This window comes from Carcharodon carcharias, chromosome 23, assembly GCF_017639515.1.
Source record: "Carcharodon carcharias isolate sCarCar2 chromosome 23, sCarCar2.pri, whole genome shotgun sequence".
Taxonomy (NCBI): domain Eukaryota; kingdom Metazoa; phylum Chordata; class Chondrichthyes; order Lamniformes; family Lamnidae; genus Carcharodon; species Carcharodon carcharias.
In genome coordinates, this window is record NC_054489.1 from 1,314,622 (window position 1) to 1,330,061 (window position 15,440).

Here is a 15,440-nt window from a genome sequence, read left to right on the forward strand (position 1 = left end):
GACTGGTGTGGGAGAAGTGGGTTCCGGTTTGTGGGACACTGGCACCAGTACAGAGGAAAGTAGGATCTGTACCATTGGGCCGGTCTACACCTGAACCATGCTGGGATCGGTGTTCTTGTTAGCTGCATAAATAGGGAAGTAGAGGGGATTTTTTACTAAATAGTGGGGATGAGACATCAAATTTGGGAAGAGATGGTAAATCAAAGAGTAGAGACAAGACAAAAGAAAAAGGTGTCATTATGGGAAATGAAAAACAGACCGTGACAGGAAGGGATAGAAAGTATAAACCTAACAGTAAACCAACAGATCAAACTAGAGGTTATAAGAAGAATAAAAGGTTAAAACTAAAAGCTCTGTATCTGAATGCACGTAGCATTCGAAACAAAATAGATGAACTGACAGCGTACATAGAAATAAATAATTATGATTTGATAGCCATTATGGAAACATGGCTGCAGGAGGACATGGATTAGGGCCTGGATATTGAAGGGTAAAGGATATATAGGAGGGACAGGAAGTGAAGAAAAGGTGGAGAGGTGGCTCTGTTAGTTAATGATGGTATTGGCACAATAGAGAGGGATGACCTAAGTTCAGGAAACCAGGATGTGCCAACGGTTTGATCAGAGATGAGAAATGGTAAAGTTAAGAAGTCACTTGTGACAGTTGTGCACAGGCCCCCTAACAGTAACCATGTGGTAGGGTTGAGCATAAAGGAAGAAATAATTGGAACTTGTCAGAAAGACATGGAGATAATAATGGGAGGTTTTAATTTACATATAGACTGGAAAAGTCAGATGGGCAAAGGTAGTCTAGATGAGGAATACATTGAATGTTTTCGGGATAGTTTCTTAGATCAACATGTTCTGGAGCCAACCAGAGAGCAGGCTATACTAGACCTGGTATTGTGCAATGAGATGGTAGTAATTAATGACTTCATAGTGAAGGCACCCCTAGTTAGCAGCAACCATAATATAATTGAATTTTACATTCAGTTTGAGGGAGAAAGAAGTGGGTCTGAGACTAAGATTTTAAACTTAAATAAGGGCAATTATGAGGGCATGAAAGCTGAGCTGGCTAAAGTGAATTGGCAAATTAGGTTAAGGGATAGATCGAAAGAAATGCAGCGGCTAATGTTTAAGGGGATATTTCAGAATTCACAGAATAGATACATTCCAACGAGTAAGAAAAAGTCCAAGGAATGGACATACCATCCATGGTTACCTAGAAAGTTTAAAGATAGTATCAAACATAAAGAAAAAGCATATATTTGTGCAAAGATAGGTGGAAGGCCAGAAGATTGGACAGAATATAAGGAACAGCAAAGAATGACTAAAAGACTAATAAGGAGGGAAAAATTAGAGTGTGAGAAAAAGGTAGCCAGAAATATCAGGGAGAATTTTCCCCCTGTCAGGCGGGTCGTGTTGGAGCGGGCATGGGCGGGCGCGGACTCGATCACTGCCTGCGATCGAGTCCACGCTACCATTTTACGCGGGCGGGCCAATTAAATTTAAATGAAGGCCTGGCAGCCTTTGCAAAGCTGCTCACAATGGCTGGGAGAAGAGCATATCAGAGAGGCAATGTCCTGACACAAGTCTGGAGGGTAGGCCATCGGAGCAGGCCAGGCCGGAGGGTAGGCCGGCGGGGCAGTGTGCCCCTCATTTTCCTGGAGGAGGTGGCAGGCCGGTGGGAGGTCCTTCTTCTGAGGGACAGGAGACAGAGGCCTCCCCACCTGACCAAATGTGCTTGGGAGGAAGTGGCCGAGAGTGTTAGCTTCCATGATGTGGATCGGCGCGCATGGGTCCAGTGCTGCAAAAGAGTTAGTGATTTCCTGCGCTTGGGAAGGGTACCATGTTGCCACAAGTCACTTAATGCAGCCGTAACCCTTTACCCCCCCCCCCCCCCCCCCCCACCCCCCCCCCCCCCCAGGCAACTCTGAGTACTGCAATGCATTGAATCCTTCACAGCATGTTTCCATCGCTGGGTGTGCCAGCAGATATTGCCCAGGCCCAGTCCACCCTGAGAGGGTTGAGCTAGGATGTGTTCTGCATCCGCAGCATGTGTGACACTGACACCCAGAATATAGAATGGGGTTGAAAGTCAAGGGTCTGCACCTAGGCAGAGTGCTGGAACTGTGAAGCACGTCAAAGTCAGGGTGCTAACATGCTGGGAGGGGAGCTTCCAGTTGGCGGGGCACCAGTCCATCTGCTGATCTTTGCGCTCCATGTGCTTGTACCTCCTTGCTTAGTAAAGTGACACCTTGTGGTGCCACATGTGAAGGAGGCAGCATTTGGGCAATGATTGGGGAGGGCCAGCCCTGGCTTGTTTGGGTGAGTGTGCGGCAACTGCGGGGTGACAAAGAACTGGAGTCCTGCAATGTCCCACTCGGGCTGGGTTGGCAGGGATGCGATGGGAATTCAGGTGCAGGCTGGACTAATCAATACTCTTCTCTCCTTTTCAGGAGAAGACTGTGCATAATGCCTCTGAACGAATGCGGACTGGCGGAGGCCAGGCTTAGTTGGCCATCGTGATGACTTACAAACAGCGGACCATGGATCTGGAGATGCACCATGTGCCCAGGTCCACCGGTGGCGATGAGGTTGGGGTGCCATGGGGAGGTATGTTTGGGGAGCACTCAGGTCACCATGTGTCTCCCAGAAGCCATGGCACAACTGAATGCTCAGTGATTGGAGTTAGCAACATGGGTTTACCATTGATTATGGAAGGATGAGTGCATAGTGATCTGGGGGAATGGCATGCAAGTTGACATTGTCTGCACTGTAACTAATCAAATGTCCTTTCTCTTTCTTTTAGCATCACTGGAGCAGGGCTAGGAGGAGGCAGAGGACCCATTTCTCACCCCTGAAGCCCCAGAGCAAATCCGCTCACCAGCGTCACACCATCTCAGCCAGGCAGGCACCAGCGGAGATATTAGCACCCCGGTGGGAATTAGATATTCGGCTAGTGTCCTGGGGCACAGCGGTGAGGGCACTTCACACTTGCTTGAGGTGCGGTCAGAGACAGAGAGTGCCCAGGGCCCCACCAGTCGGAAAACTGCTGGGTACTAGGTACATGCACGGTTGGTGACTGATGATGTGCCTCTGGAGTCATCTGTGAGGCAGCAAACGCTAGAAGTGCAACAGGGTATGCGGTATAATCTGGCGGAGATACATAAGGCTGTGCTTGAGGAGTCCACGTGGCGCATCACCGATGGAATGAGCTTCATGGCTGAGCGCCATGCTTCCCCATAGAAAGAGTGGTGACTCTCATGGAGAGGCTCCTCCAGGAGACCAATCAGGGCCTCCTAGGGTTGCGCTCAGACCTGCAAGCCCTCACAGTGACATTGGCCTCAGCTGATCATTGCAAGTTTGGGAGATGGTTTGGGCACCAAGTATCCCAGCTCAGTGCCCATCCATCTACGGTGAGCAGGGAGGTCCGAAGTGACCTCACGTTGGTGCAGCAGCTGCCTGTCGTCTTTGTGGGCTCCTCTCAGGGAGCTCCGGATGAGGGCAGCAGCTCCTCCACCCCTCTCCCAATAACTGTTGCATCTGATGAGGCTGCGGCCTCCATGGGCCAGAGGACGTCTGCCAAGGTCATTGAGGCCAACAGGACAGCACAGTGAGCAGGCTGTCTCAGATGCCCGTGCCTGCGAGCGGACAGAACTTAGATGTAACACACATAAGCGTAAATTTAAGGCATCTTAGGCACACCACTGGTTTCTCACTGGTGCTTTTATGTTGGTCCATAGTCTTTCTGGAAGACTTGGTGTGATGTCCAACACCGTTTTTTTTTTCTTTATGAAGTTATAATTGTTCACTCAATAAATTTTGACATGTTGCCATGCCTCAGGGGGATTCCTTACTTCTACAAGTGGACAGGAAGCCATGATGTTATGAGTAAGTTGTTTAACATTGAGCTTTATTGACAAGGGCCTTAGTTAATGTTATTATCCAGTCTGATTTAGCACTCAGATATCGAGTATGGAGCAGGGAGCCCTGGCGTGTGTTGAAGGTCCATCTGTAGTGGGCTAGCTGAAGGTTCTTTGGATTAAAGCCTCCCAGGTGTGCCTGCCTCCCTGGAGTATGCCCGGGTCAGCATCTACCCCCTCAGCATTCTCCTGAGGGTGCTTATCCATGGACTCATTACTGGACTCATTGTGTACATCCGGAGCAACTGTGTCTATGTCTTCCTCGTCCACTGCGTCGTCCCTTTCCAGTGCCTGATTGTGGAGAGTGCAGCATGCAACCACCATCAGCGACACCACGATCTGGGGGGTATTGGAGTGCGCGGTCCAGGCATCAGAAGTGCATCTTGAGAAGTCCGATGGTTCTCTCCACCGCATACCTTGTGTAGGCATGACTCCTATTGTACTGTTGCTCAATCTCTGTTCTTGGATGACGGAGAGGTGTCAGGAGCCACCTTTTGAGGGGATAGCCCTTGTCACCCAGCAGCCATCCATCCAGCTGGGCTGGAGCACTGAAGAGCCTCGGCATCTGGGAGTATCTGAGTATGTAAGCATCGTGGGAGCTGCCCGGGTACCTTGCATAGACTTACAGAATCAGCATCCTGTGATCACACACTATCTGCACGTTCAAGGAGTGGAAGCCCTTCCTGTTGACAAAGGCTCACCTGCTGGCACCTTGATGGCCACATGCATGCAATTGATTGCATCCTGGATGCGGGGGAAGCAGCAATGGCTGTGAAGCCTCTGGCTCACTCTATCTGGCTGGTCTTGTCCCAGTAGTAGTGGATAAAAGTCAATGCATGTCTGAATAGAGTGTCTATCACCTGCTTGGCACAAGTATGGACAGCTGATTGGGAGAGTCCGCAGACACCACCCACTGACCCCTGGAAAGAGCCGGAGGCATAGGAGTTGAGGGCAGCTGTAAGCTTTAGAGCCACTGGCATGGGGTGCCCACCCACACAGTTTGCACAGTTTGACAGATGGAGGTGACTGTCTCCCTTGAGAGACAGAGGCTCCTTCGGCACTGGACTCCAGACATATTGAGGTAGCTGCTTCACCTCCTGTATACCCTGGCAGCAGGATATTGGCGTCTTCTGCCGCCCTTCCATCTTGCACTTCCTGTTGGCCCTGCGCCCCTTGTGCCTGCGCCTCTCCTCCCAAAGATGATTCCCCTGGAAGCTGAATGTGGTCTCCTGGCCTCCTCCCCCTCTGGCCCTCCCTTCCTCCTCAGGGGAGGTGCATCCAGTGGAGGGCATAACTCCCATTCCCAGGCTAATGGAAGGCTTCCTGAAGACTGCAGGCCCCAAAAATGATCTTTACTGCAGAGTCCTGACCAAGGCGTTTACTGTCCAAAAGCTGGTATGTGTTTTGAAGTATTCCAGCTCACACAGGCAAGTATAAGTAACTTTCAAACTTAAATACTTGAAAGATCACATTTGCAAGCCCACTCACCTCTCTTATCCCACCCATAGATGAGGTTTATACAAATATCTCCTCCCTGCCTGCCTGCTGCACCCATGCGATGTCCTGAAGATCGCAGGGGCTGCGAAAAATCGAATTCAATTGCTGTCTCAAGGGCCTTAATTGATGGCGAGCGCGCATCTGAACTTATAGTGCGCCTGTCTTCCCAAATATCGCAATGGGGCATGGTGACGTCAGGAAGCACGCCCAACGTCACTGCGCGTCATTTTATGCATCGGCATGCAGGGCCCAACCCCGCACGCCAACGGGAAAATCCTGCCCATAAAAACAGGTAGTAAGAGTTTTTATAAATATTTCAAAAGGAAAAGAGTTAAAGTGAATGTTGGTCTTATAAAAAGTGAGTCTGGAGAAAACAAAGAGATGACAGATAAATTGAACAGATATTCTACATCTGTTTTCACTATAGAGGATACAAGTAACATCCCAGAAGCAGTTATAAACCAGGAAATGGAAGTGGGGAAGGAACTCAGGAAAATTACTGTCACTAGAGAAGTGGTACTGAGTAAATTGTTGAAGCTGCGGGCTGACAAGAGCCTGGGTCCTGATTGACTTCATCCTAGGGTCTTAAAAGAAGTGTCTAGTGAGTTAGTTGATGCATTGTTTTTAATTTTCCAAAACTCCCTAGATTTGGGGAAGGTCCCATGAGATTGAAAAATAGCAAAGGAACTCCATTAATCAAGAAGGGAAGGGGACAGAAAGCGGGAAACTACAGGTCAGTTAGCTTAACATCTGATGTAGGGAAAATGTCAGAAGCTATTATTAAAGAAGTTATAGCAGGGCACTTGGATAAGTTCAAGGTCATCAGGCAGAGTCAACATAGTTTTTATGAAAGGGAAATCATGTTTAACCAACTTATTGGAGTTCTTTGAGGAAGTAACATGTGCTGTGGATAAAGGGGAACTGGTGAATGTACTGTGCTTAGATTTCCAGAAGGCATTTGATAAAGTGCCACATCAAAGGTTATTGCGGAAAATAAAAGCTCACATATTGGCATGGAAAGAAAATTGGCTAACAGGAAGCACAGAGCAGATATATATGGGTCTTTTCAGGTTAGCAAGATGTAACCAATAGCGTGCCACAGGGATCAGTGCTGATACCTCAATTGTTTATATAAATGACTTGGATGAAGGGCTTGAACGGATGGCTGTCAAATTTGCTGATGACACAAAGATAGGTAGGAAAGCAAGTTGTGAAGAGTACATAAGGAGGCTACAAAGTGACATAGATAGAATAAGTGAGTAGGCAAAGATCTGGCAATTGGGAATATAATGTGGGAAAATATGAGATTGTCCATTTTGGCAGGAAGAATAAAAGGAGCATATTTTCTAAATGGTGAGAGATTGCAGAGCTCTGAGGTGCAGAGAGATCTGGGTGTCCTAGTGCATGAATCACAAAAGGCTAGTACACAAGCACAGCAAGTAATTAGGAAAATTAATAGAATGTTATCATTTATTGTGAGGGGAATTGAATACAAAAGAAGGGAGGTAATGCTTCGGTTGTGCAGGACATTAGTGAGGCCACATTTGGAGTACCGTGTACAGTATTGGTCACCTTATTTAAGAAAGGATGTAAATGCATTGGAAGCAGTTCAGAGAAGGTTTACCACACTGATACCTGGAATGGGTGGATGGTCTCATGAGGAAAGGTTGGACAGACTAGGCTTGTTTCCATTGGCGTTTAGAAGAGTAAGAGGTGACTTGACTGAAACATATAATATCCTGAGGGGTCTTGACAGGGTGGATGTGGAGAGGATATTTCCTCTTGTGGGAGAATCTAGAACTAGGGGTCACTGTTTAAAAATAAGGGGTCGCCCATTTAAAACAGAAATGAGGCATGTCAGGAAGCTATAATCGTTCTCATAATGTTTTTGGATAAATAGCTGGTCTGAAGACTTTGATGTAAATGTGTTAAACATGGGGGAAGTTAGAATGTAAGTTGCAAAAGGACATTTGCATTTTTAAATAAACCAGACTGGATTGTTTTCAAAGAAGAGGTGAAATGTGCCACCTAACCTGGTGAAGCTCAGAAACAGTGTGTTTATTTTTCCCGACAATTTCTGGTAACACTTAGTTCTATGAGAGATTTTTATCATCAGAAAGATAAAGTCCAAAGACATAGTGAAACAGTGTGAAGTTGCAATTAAAGGGGACAATATGTATAAAGGAGTGACGGCTGTGTGTAAGGGTAGGCATTTTTAAGATCTAACAAGTGTGAAAAGCTTTCAGCATCTATGCCTCAAGCTGCTGTTTTTAAAGAACTGAAGTTAAGAAAACTCACTTTGAATTTGACTGGTTCAGGGTATTCCTGGGCCTTTTAAAATCTATGTGTCTTACTGTTGCCTTAATGAAAGTGTAACTGGGGGTCAGATTAAGCAGGGGATTTAGAAGTTATCATAGTAGTAATTTGTAGATCTATGTAAGTGTTTAAAATCATTTCTCTTATTAATAAATGCTTGATCTAGTTTTGTAAAAACCTATAAGACTTGGTGGTCATTTTGTAACTGAATTCAAGGCATGCATCTCAAAATTTATACAAACTGCAAAATAAGTTGTCATAGTTGTTTCAAGTTTCCCTTTGGGATTTGAACAACTCGACATTTACCATTGGCTGTGCCATAACAGTCAAAATTTTTTCACTCAGAGGGTTATGAGTCGTTGAAACTCTCTTCCTGAAAAGGTGGTGGAAGCAGAGTCTTTAAATATTTTTAAGGCAGAGGTGGATAGATTCTTGGTAAGCAAGAGGGTGATAGGCTATTGGTGGTAAGCTGGATGCAGATTTCAGGTTACGATCAGATGAGCCATGACCTTATTAAATGGCGGAGCAAGCACGAGAGGCTGAACGCCCCACTCCTGCTCCTTGTTTACATGTTCATATGTTTGTTTGCCTATCTTACTTCGGTCAGCACTCACAGTCATCAACACCAGGCTTCACAGACAGCACAACATCACTTTTAGGGGGGCTCACAGGTAGATATCTACCTACCAGATCAGCCATATGTGGATATTTTCAATGGCTGCAGAACAAGGTCTTGCTTGAGGAAAGGGGAGAAGTGGCCTCAGGCAAAGGAAGAGGCTGCAGGACGAGAGCTGTACTGGAGAAGGAGGGTATCCCAGGGTGTGTGTGTAGGGGGGCACGTGTTGATCTGTGCAAGTAGCATCAAGATGGTGAGGGCTGAGGAGGCAGTCTCCAGAGGAGATGAGGCCAGATGGACATGTGAGGGTATGCGTGTGAGAATGGGTGGTGATGTCCCTTGAGCTGGCAGTGAGTGTGATGCCAGTGAAAGTGTGATGGGCTTGAGTGTGTGAATTTAGAGTGATGAGATAGTTGCCATACTCTGGCTGCATGGATGAGATCATTCATCCTCTATCTGCATTGGATGGCCAACCTCGCCTGTACAGCATTGCCACTGACCACCGCTACCACCGCCTGCCAAGGTGGATTGGTGATGCCACTACCCGCCTTGCGGCCAGAGCAGCGGTAGAGGACATCATGGCGGGCCTCCCCGGCATCCAAATGGTATTCTAGTGACACATAATTAAATCTGGGGTCTGCAGTCTTTTTGTCTTTTGTGGACATCTTCCCTGCAGTAGTCATGGGCTAGAAGCACTGAGATGTGTGCGTGCAGCTGGTCTTTAAGAATGGTGCCTGGCCTGATGAAGCGGCAAGGTGATGGTGTGGCGGGAGAATGAGAGCTGGGAATGCATTAGTAACACAGCGAGTTCAGGATGCAATGGCGTGAAACCCGCCATCGCGGCTGGTAGGTTAAACATTGTTTTACCTGCCTGCTACCGCACTTAGAGCAGATCTGGGACAATTCTGCCCAAAGTTTTTGTTTAGTATCTGTGCCATTTCCTTATTGCCAGTATAAACTCTCTCTACTCTCTGCCTGTAATGGGCCCATTTTTTAAATTCATTCACGGGATGTGGGCTTCGCTGGCTGGGCATTTATTGTCCATCCCTATTTATCCTTGAGAAAGTGGTGGTGAGCTACCTTCTTGAACCACTGCAGTCCATAAAGGTGTAGGCACACCCACAGTGCTGTTAGGGAGGGAGTTCCAGAATTTTGACCCAGCGACAGTGAAGGAACAGTGATATATTTCCAACTCAGGATGGTGGGTGACTTGGAGGGGAACTTCCAGGTGGTGGTGTTCCCATCTATCTGCTGCCCTTGTCCTTCTAGATGGTAGAGGTCGTGGGTTTGGAAGGTGCTATCTAAGGAGCCTTGGTGAATTCCTGCAGTACATCTTGCAGATGGTACACACTGCTGTTACTGTGTGTCGGTGGTGGAGGGAGTGCATGTTTGTGGATGTGATGCCAATCATGCGGGCTACTTTGTCCTGGACGGTGTCAAGTTTCTTGAGTGTTGTGGAAGCTGCATTCCTCCAGGCAATTGGAGAGTATTCCATCACATTCCTGATTTGTGTCTTGTAGGTGGTGGACAGGCTTTGGGGAGTCAGGAGGTGAGTTACTTGTCGCATGATTCCTAGCCTCTGATCTGCTCTTGTAGCCACAGTATTTATATGACTAGTCCAGTTCAGTTTTTGGCCAGTGGTGACCCCCAGGATGTTGATTCTGTGATGGTAATGCCATTGAACATCAAGGAGCATTGGTTAGAATCTCTTGTTTGTCTACCTTTTCCTTTTTACATACCGGTAGAAGCTTTTACAGACTGTTTTTATGATCTTTACTAGTTTAATTTCACATTCTATTTTCTCTTTCTTTATCAATTTCTTGGCTCACCTTTGCTGAATGTTAAAATGCTCCCAATCCTTGGCAGCTTTACATGCCTCTTCCTTTTAACTGATAGAATGCTTAATTTCTCTTGTTAGCCATGGTTGAATCACTTGACCTGCTGATCTTTTGTACCTTAAAGGAACATAGGAACATAGGAACCTAGGAACCTAGGAGCAGGAGTAGGCCATTCAGCTCATCGTACCTGCTTCGCCATTCAATACGATCATGGCTGATCATCCACTTCAATGCCTTTTTCCCCACACTATCCCCATAACCCTTTATGTCATTGGTATTTAGAAATCTGTCAATCTCTGCTTTAAACATACTCAATGACTGAGCTTCCACAGCTCTCTGGGGTAGAGAATTACAAAGATTCTCAAGCCTCTGGGTAAAAAAAATTCTCCTCATCTTGGTCCATCTAAATGACTGCCCCCTTATTTTGAAATGGTGTCCCCTGGTTCTTGGCTTCCCAACCAGGAGGACAATCTTACCTGCATCTAACCTGTTAAAGTATTTTATAGGTTTCAATGAGATCACCTCTCATTCTTAGAAACTCTAGAGCAAGGCTGTAGAATCTATGGCCCATGGGCTGGATCCGGCCCATTGCTCAACTTCATCCAGCCCGCAGCAAGATTTCTAAAAATATATACCACAAGCCACCATCCACAAATGCATCCATGAGGTCACAGATGCCATCTTCTCGAGTGCACACAGCTTTGTGCATTTCTCCCAAAACCATGACAGCCAGGATGCAAGGGCCATTGGATTCTCCCAGATCTTGGGATTCACACAGGTGCAGGATGTGATTGATTGCACCTATGTGGTGCTCAGGTCTCCATTGCTACACACAGTGGACTACATCAACTGCAAGGGATTCCACTCACTGAACGTGCAGCTGGTATGCGACCACCAGAAACGCATCCTGCAGGTACGTGCACGGTTTCCAGGAAGTGTGCACAACGCCTACATCCTCAGTTGGTCACAGATCCCTGGAATCTTCCAGGGTCCCCGAAGCTGTAGATGGCTCCTCAGGGACAAGGACTACCCGCAGAGGCCGTGGCTGATGACACCCGTGTGGTGGCCTCAGGATTCAGCAGAGCGATGGTATAAGGAGGCTCATGCTGCAACTCACAACTTGGTGGAGCAGACCATCAGGATGCTGAAGATGAGGTTCCGGTGCCTGGACCAGTCTGGTGGAGCCCTGCAATACAGTCCGTAGAGGGTGTCACGCATCGTCATCACCCCCTTTAAAACTTGGCGCTGAAACAGGGTGAGGAGCTGGCTGAGGAGATAGAAGAGCTGCAAGTATCCTCCAATGAGGAGGATGCCGACAGGGATCAGGCTGAGGAGGTCCTCACAGGTGACGGTGACAGGGATGAGGCCCTCGCACCGGCTAGACAAGGCAGGCGCTCGGGAGGCCCTCCTAGCTGCTAGATTTGCGGAGGATGACGGCGACATGAAATGAGGTGACCCCATAGATCCTCACAAGCATTTGTGAACATTTGATTCCAGTCAAGCTTATGGCAGCACGAATACCCTCTGTGAAAATGCTCCTGTCATGGAGATGCAGTGGAGGCCCTGATAGTCACTCGATTGCAGAAGGATGATGATGACATGCAGCAAGGACACTCCATAAATCTTCACATAGCCTCTGAGAATGTCTGACTCCTGTCTGGCCAAGGGCAGCTCGCTTGCGCTCCGTGATCAGGGTCATACCATAGAGACAAAGCCATGAAACTTTCGAAGTTCTGATGTTTTGTCTGCCTTCAGCACCTGCACCCTTCAAGAGCTGGAGCGCAGCATCAGTTGTCACAGATGCTGAAGAGATAGGGGATAGCCCCACCATAAAGGGCACACAGAGAGAATGAGAGAACTCTGTGGCGCCTGCCCACTACATTCTGGCAGTAATGACAAGCACTGCTGAGATGCAGGCATCAGTAATGTACAAAGGAAGTGTGAAGCTGGATCATCAATTTGGCCTGAAGGCTGCCCAGAGCACAAGGAAGAGGTCCTGGGCTGAGGCACCTGCCTTTGTCTTCTAGAGAAAGCTTTCACATCTGAGTGACAAGAACACTGTTCATCAAAACCAGATGCCATAGGCAAGGAGACATTCTTGCGAAGTTATTGACAATAGTGAACAGTATGTACAAGTGATTAACACCTGTGCCCAGGCTGTGCAACTAATTCTCCTTAACTTTCTTAACCCTGCCGCTACATCTTATTGCTTCCTGGACATCCACAGTGGAGTGGGAGACAGCCTGCCTGACTGTGAAGCCCGGGTCTGTGATGACTTTGGCAGCCGTCCTCTAGAGGGCTGAGACCTGGAGGGCCCCAGCCTGCTTTCGGGGTCCTGCTGTGTGGCAGTGGCATCCTCCTCGGCCTATGGATCTGGAACTGCCGAGGTCACAAGGAGAGGGGAGTCGGATTGGCCGGACACGCTTGGAGCCACCTGGATGGATGGGCCCGGAGTGTACACCTGCTAATCCTCCTCCCCATGGGTACCTGAGGGCCTCTGGCTGACTCCATGAGCAGGAGGGGTAGCTGGAGTGAGATCGAGCTGCCCAGCATCCCTCTCGTGTGCACACTGTTGGAGGCCAACTACGGCATCAGTGATGGAGTTGAGCCCACACAGCAGTGCAGGAGCAAAGTCCTGGACCAAGGTCTCCATGGCGGCTGCCACTCTACCAGTGTTGACCCAGTGCATTGGCATGCTGGCGCTATCACCTCAGGCTGAAGGTGCACAGACTCCTCCCTCCATCGTGCGTTGTAATCTGAGGAGTGCAGTAGACATCCCTTCCTGATGTTCCCTAGCTTGCCTTTGCAGCTCCAGCAACTGTGACATGACTGAGTCCAGAGGCTCGTCATCTGACTCGGACTCAGTAGCGTTCTGGCCTCCAGTAGTTCTCCAAGTGCCGGACACCTGGGAAGTCCCTGCTGCCACCTGCTGTGGATCAGACAGTGCGATGTGCTCACCAGATTGTGATCCTGGGGCTAATCTAAAGCTAGGTCCCACCAAGGTGTATGCCTCTGCACTGGTGGAGGTTGCGGGTGAGCGCTGTGATGGGAGTTCAGGGAGGATTCCTCCAGATTCCTCTCCATTCCTCTTCGAAGCTTGATTAGAGGTCCTGGGTAATGGACTCCATCTGCAGTTTAGCAGATGTGCCTGCGAAAGCAAGGAGAGATAATTAGTGCATGGCATTGGCCTGTGAAAGAGGACACATCACTCACGGCATGGTTGTCTGATGGATGTTGCACTGCTGGATCCCCACTTGATAGGGCGGCGCTGACCTCACCATCAGCCCAGGACTGGTCCAGATCATGGCCAGCCAGCTGGATAGCTCTGTTTTCAAAGTTCGTGAGGACCTTGATTTCAGGCATTTTGTCACTGGTCTGCGAACTCTCTCTCTTGTTGTGTGCCAGCTTGTCCTGCATGGATTAGATCTCTGAAGGTGGAGGGGCATGTTAGTGGGGTGGTGAAAAAGGCATATGGGACACCTGCCTTTATCAATCGAGGCATGGATTACAAAAGTAGGGAGGTCATGTTGGAGTTGTTTAGAACCTTGGTGAGGCCACAGCTGGAGTACTGCATGCAGTTCTGGTCACCACATTATAGGAAGGATGTGATTGCACTGGAGGGGGTGCAGAGGAGATTCACCAGGATGTTGCCTGGGATGAAACATTTAAGTTATGAAGAGAGGTTGGATAGACTTGGGTTGTTTTCGATGGAGCAGAGAAGACTGAGGGGCAACCTGATCGAGGTATACAAGATTATGAGGGGCATGGACAGGGTGGATAGGGAGCAGCTGTTCCCCTTAGTGAGGGGCAGGAGGTTTAGGGGGGATATGAGGAAAAGATTTTTTACCCAGAGGGTGGTGATTGTCTGGAATGTGCTGCATGGGAGGGTGGTGGAAGCAGGTTACCCTTTAAAAAGTACCTGGATGAGCACTTGGCACGTCATAACATTCAAGGCTATGGGCCAAGTGCTGGTAAATGAGATTAGATCAGGTGTTTCTCATGTGTTGATGCAGACTCGATGGGCCGGAGGGCCTCTTCTGCACTGTGTGATTGTGTGATTCTGCGAAGACACGTAGATTTTAAAAGACCCAGGCAAAGAAACATGATACCCGGAACAAGTCTAATTCCAAGTGAGTTTTCTTAATGTCAGTCCTTTGAAGACAGCAACTTGAGGCATAGATGCTGAAGGCTTCTTTTTATTCATTCACGGGAAATGAGCTTCACTGGCTGGGCCAGCATTTATTGTCCATTTCTAGTTGCCCTGGAAATGTAGTGGTGAGCTGCCTTCTTGAACTGCTGTAGTCCATGTGGTGTAGGTACACCCACAGTGCTGTTAGGGAGGGAGTTCCAGGATTTTGACCCAGTGAAGGAACGTTGATATATTTCCAAGTCAGGATGGTGAGTGACTTGGAGTGGAGGGGAACTTCCAGGTGGTGGTGTTCCCATCTATCTGCTGCCCTTGTCCTTCTAGATGGACGCACACGCCAAGGTCCCTTTGTTCCTCAGAACATCCTCGTGTCATGCCGTTCATTGAATACTTCCTTGTCAAATTACTCCTTCCAATGTGTATCACCTCACACTTTTCAGGGTTAAATTCCATCTGCCACTTATCTGCCCATTGGACCATCCCGTCTATATCTTCCAGTAGCCCAAGACACTCAACCTCACTGCTAACCACCCGGCCAATCTTTGTGTCATCTGCAAACCTACTAATCCTACCCCCCCCCCCCCCCCCCCCCCCCCCCGCCCCCCGACCCTCACCATGTAGTCATCTATGTCGTTTATATAAATGACGAATAATAGGGGACCGAGCACAGATCCCTGTGGTATGCCACTGGACACTGGCTTCCAGTCACTAAAGCATCCTTCTGTCATCACCCTCTGTCTCCTACAACTAAGCCAATTTGGAATCCACCTTATCACATTACCCTGTATCCCATGTGCATTTGCCTTCTTTATAAGTCTCCCATGTGGAACCTTGTCATAGGCTTTGCTGAAATCCATATAAACTACATCAACTGCACTACCCTTATCTACACACCTGGTCACCTCCTCAAAAGATTCAATCAAATTTGTTAGGCATGACCTCCCTCTGACAAAGCCATGCTGACTATCCCTGATCAAACCTTGCCTCTCCAAGTGGAGATAGATTATCTCCTTCAGAATTTTACTGTCTTACTGTTACCTTAACAAAAGTGTAACTGGGAGTTAGCTTGATCAGGGGACTAAGAAGTTATCATAGTAGTAA

General features: G+C 48.1%; 1 protein-coding gene across 5 annotated transcripts in view; it reads left to right on the top strand.

The window, feature by feature from the left end:
• The window catches only part of cntnap1 (contactin associated protein 1), a 1,152,571-nt gene that overhangs the window by 968,221 nt on the left and 168,910 nt on the right, over window positions 1–15,440 (top strand). The window lies entirely within an intron of this gene.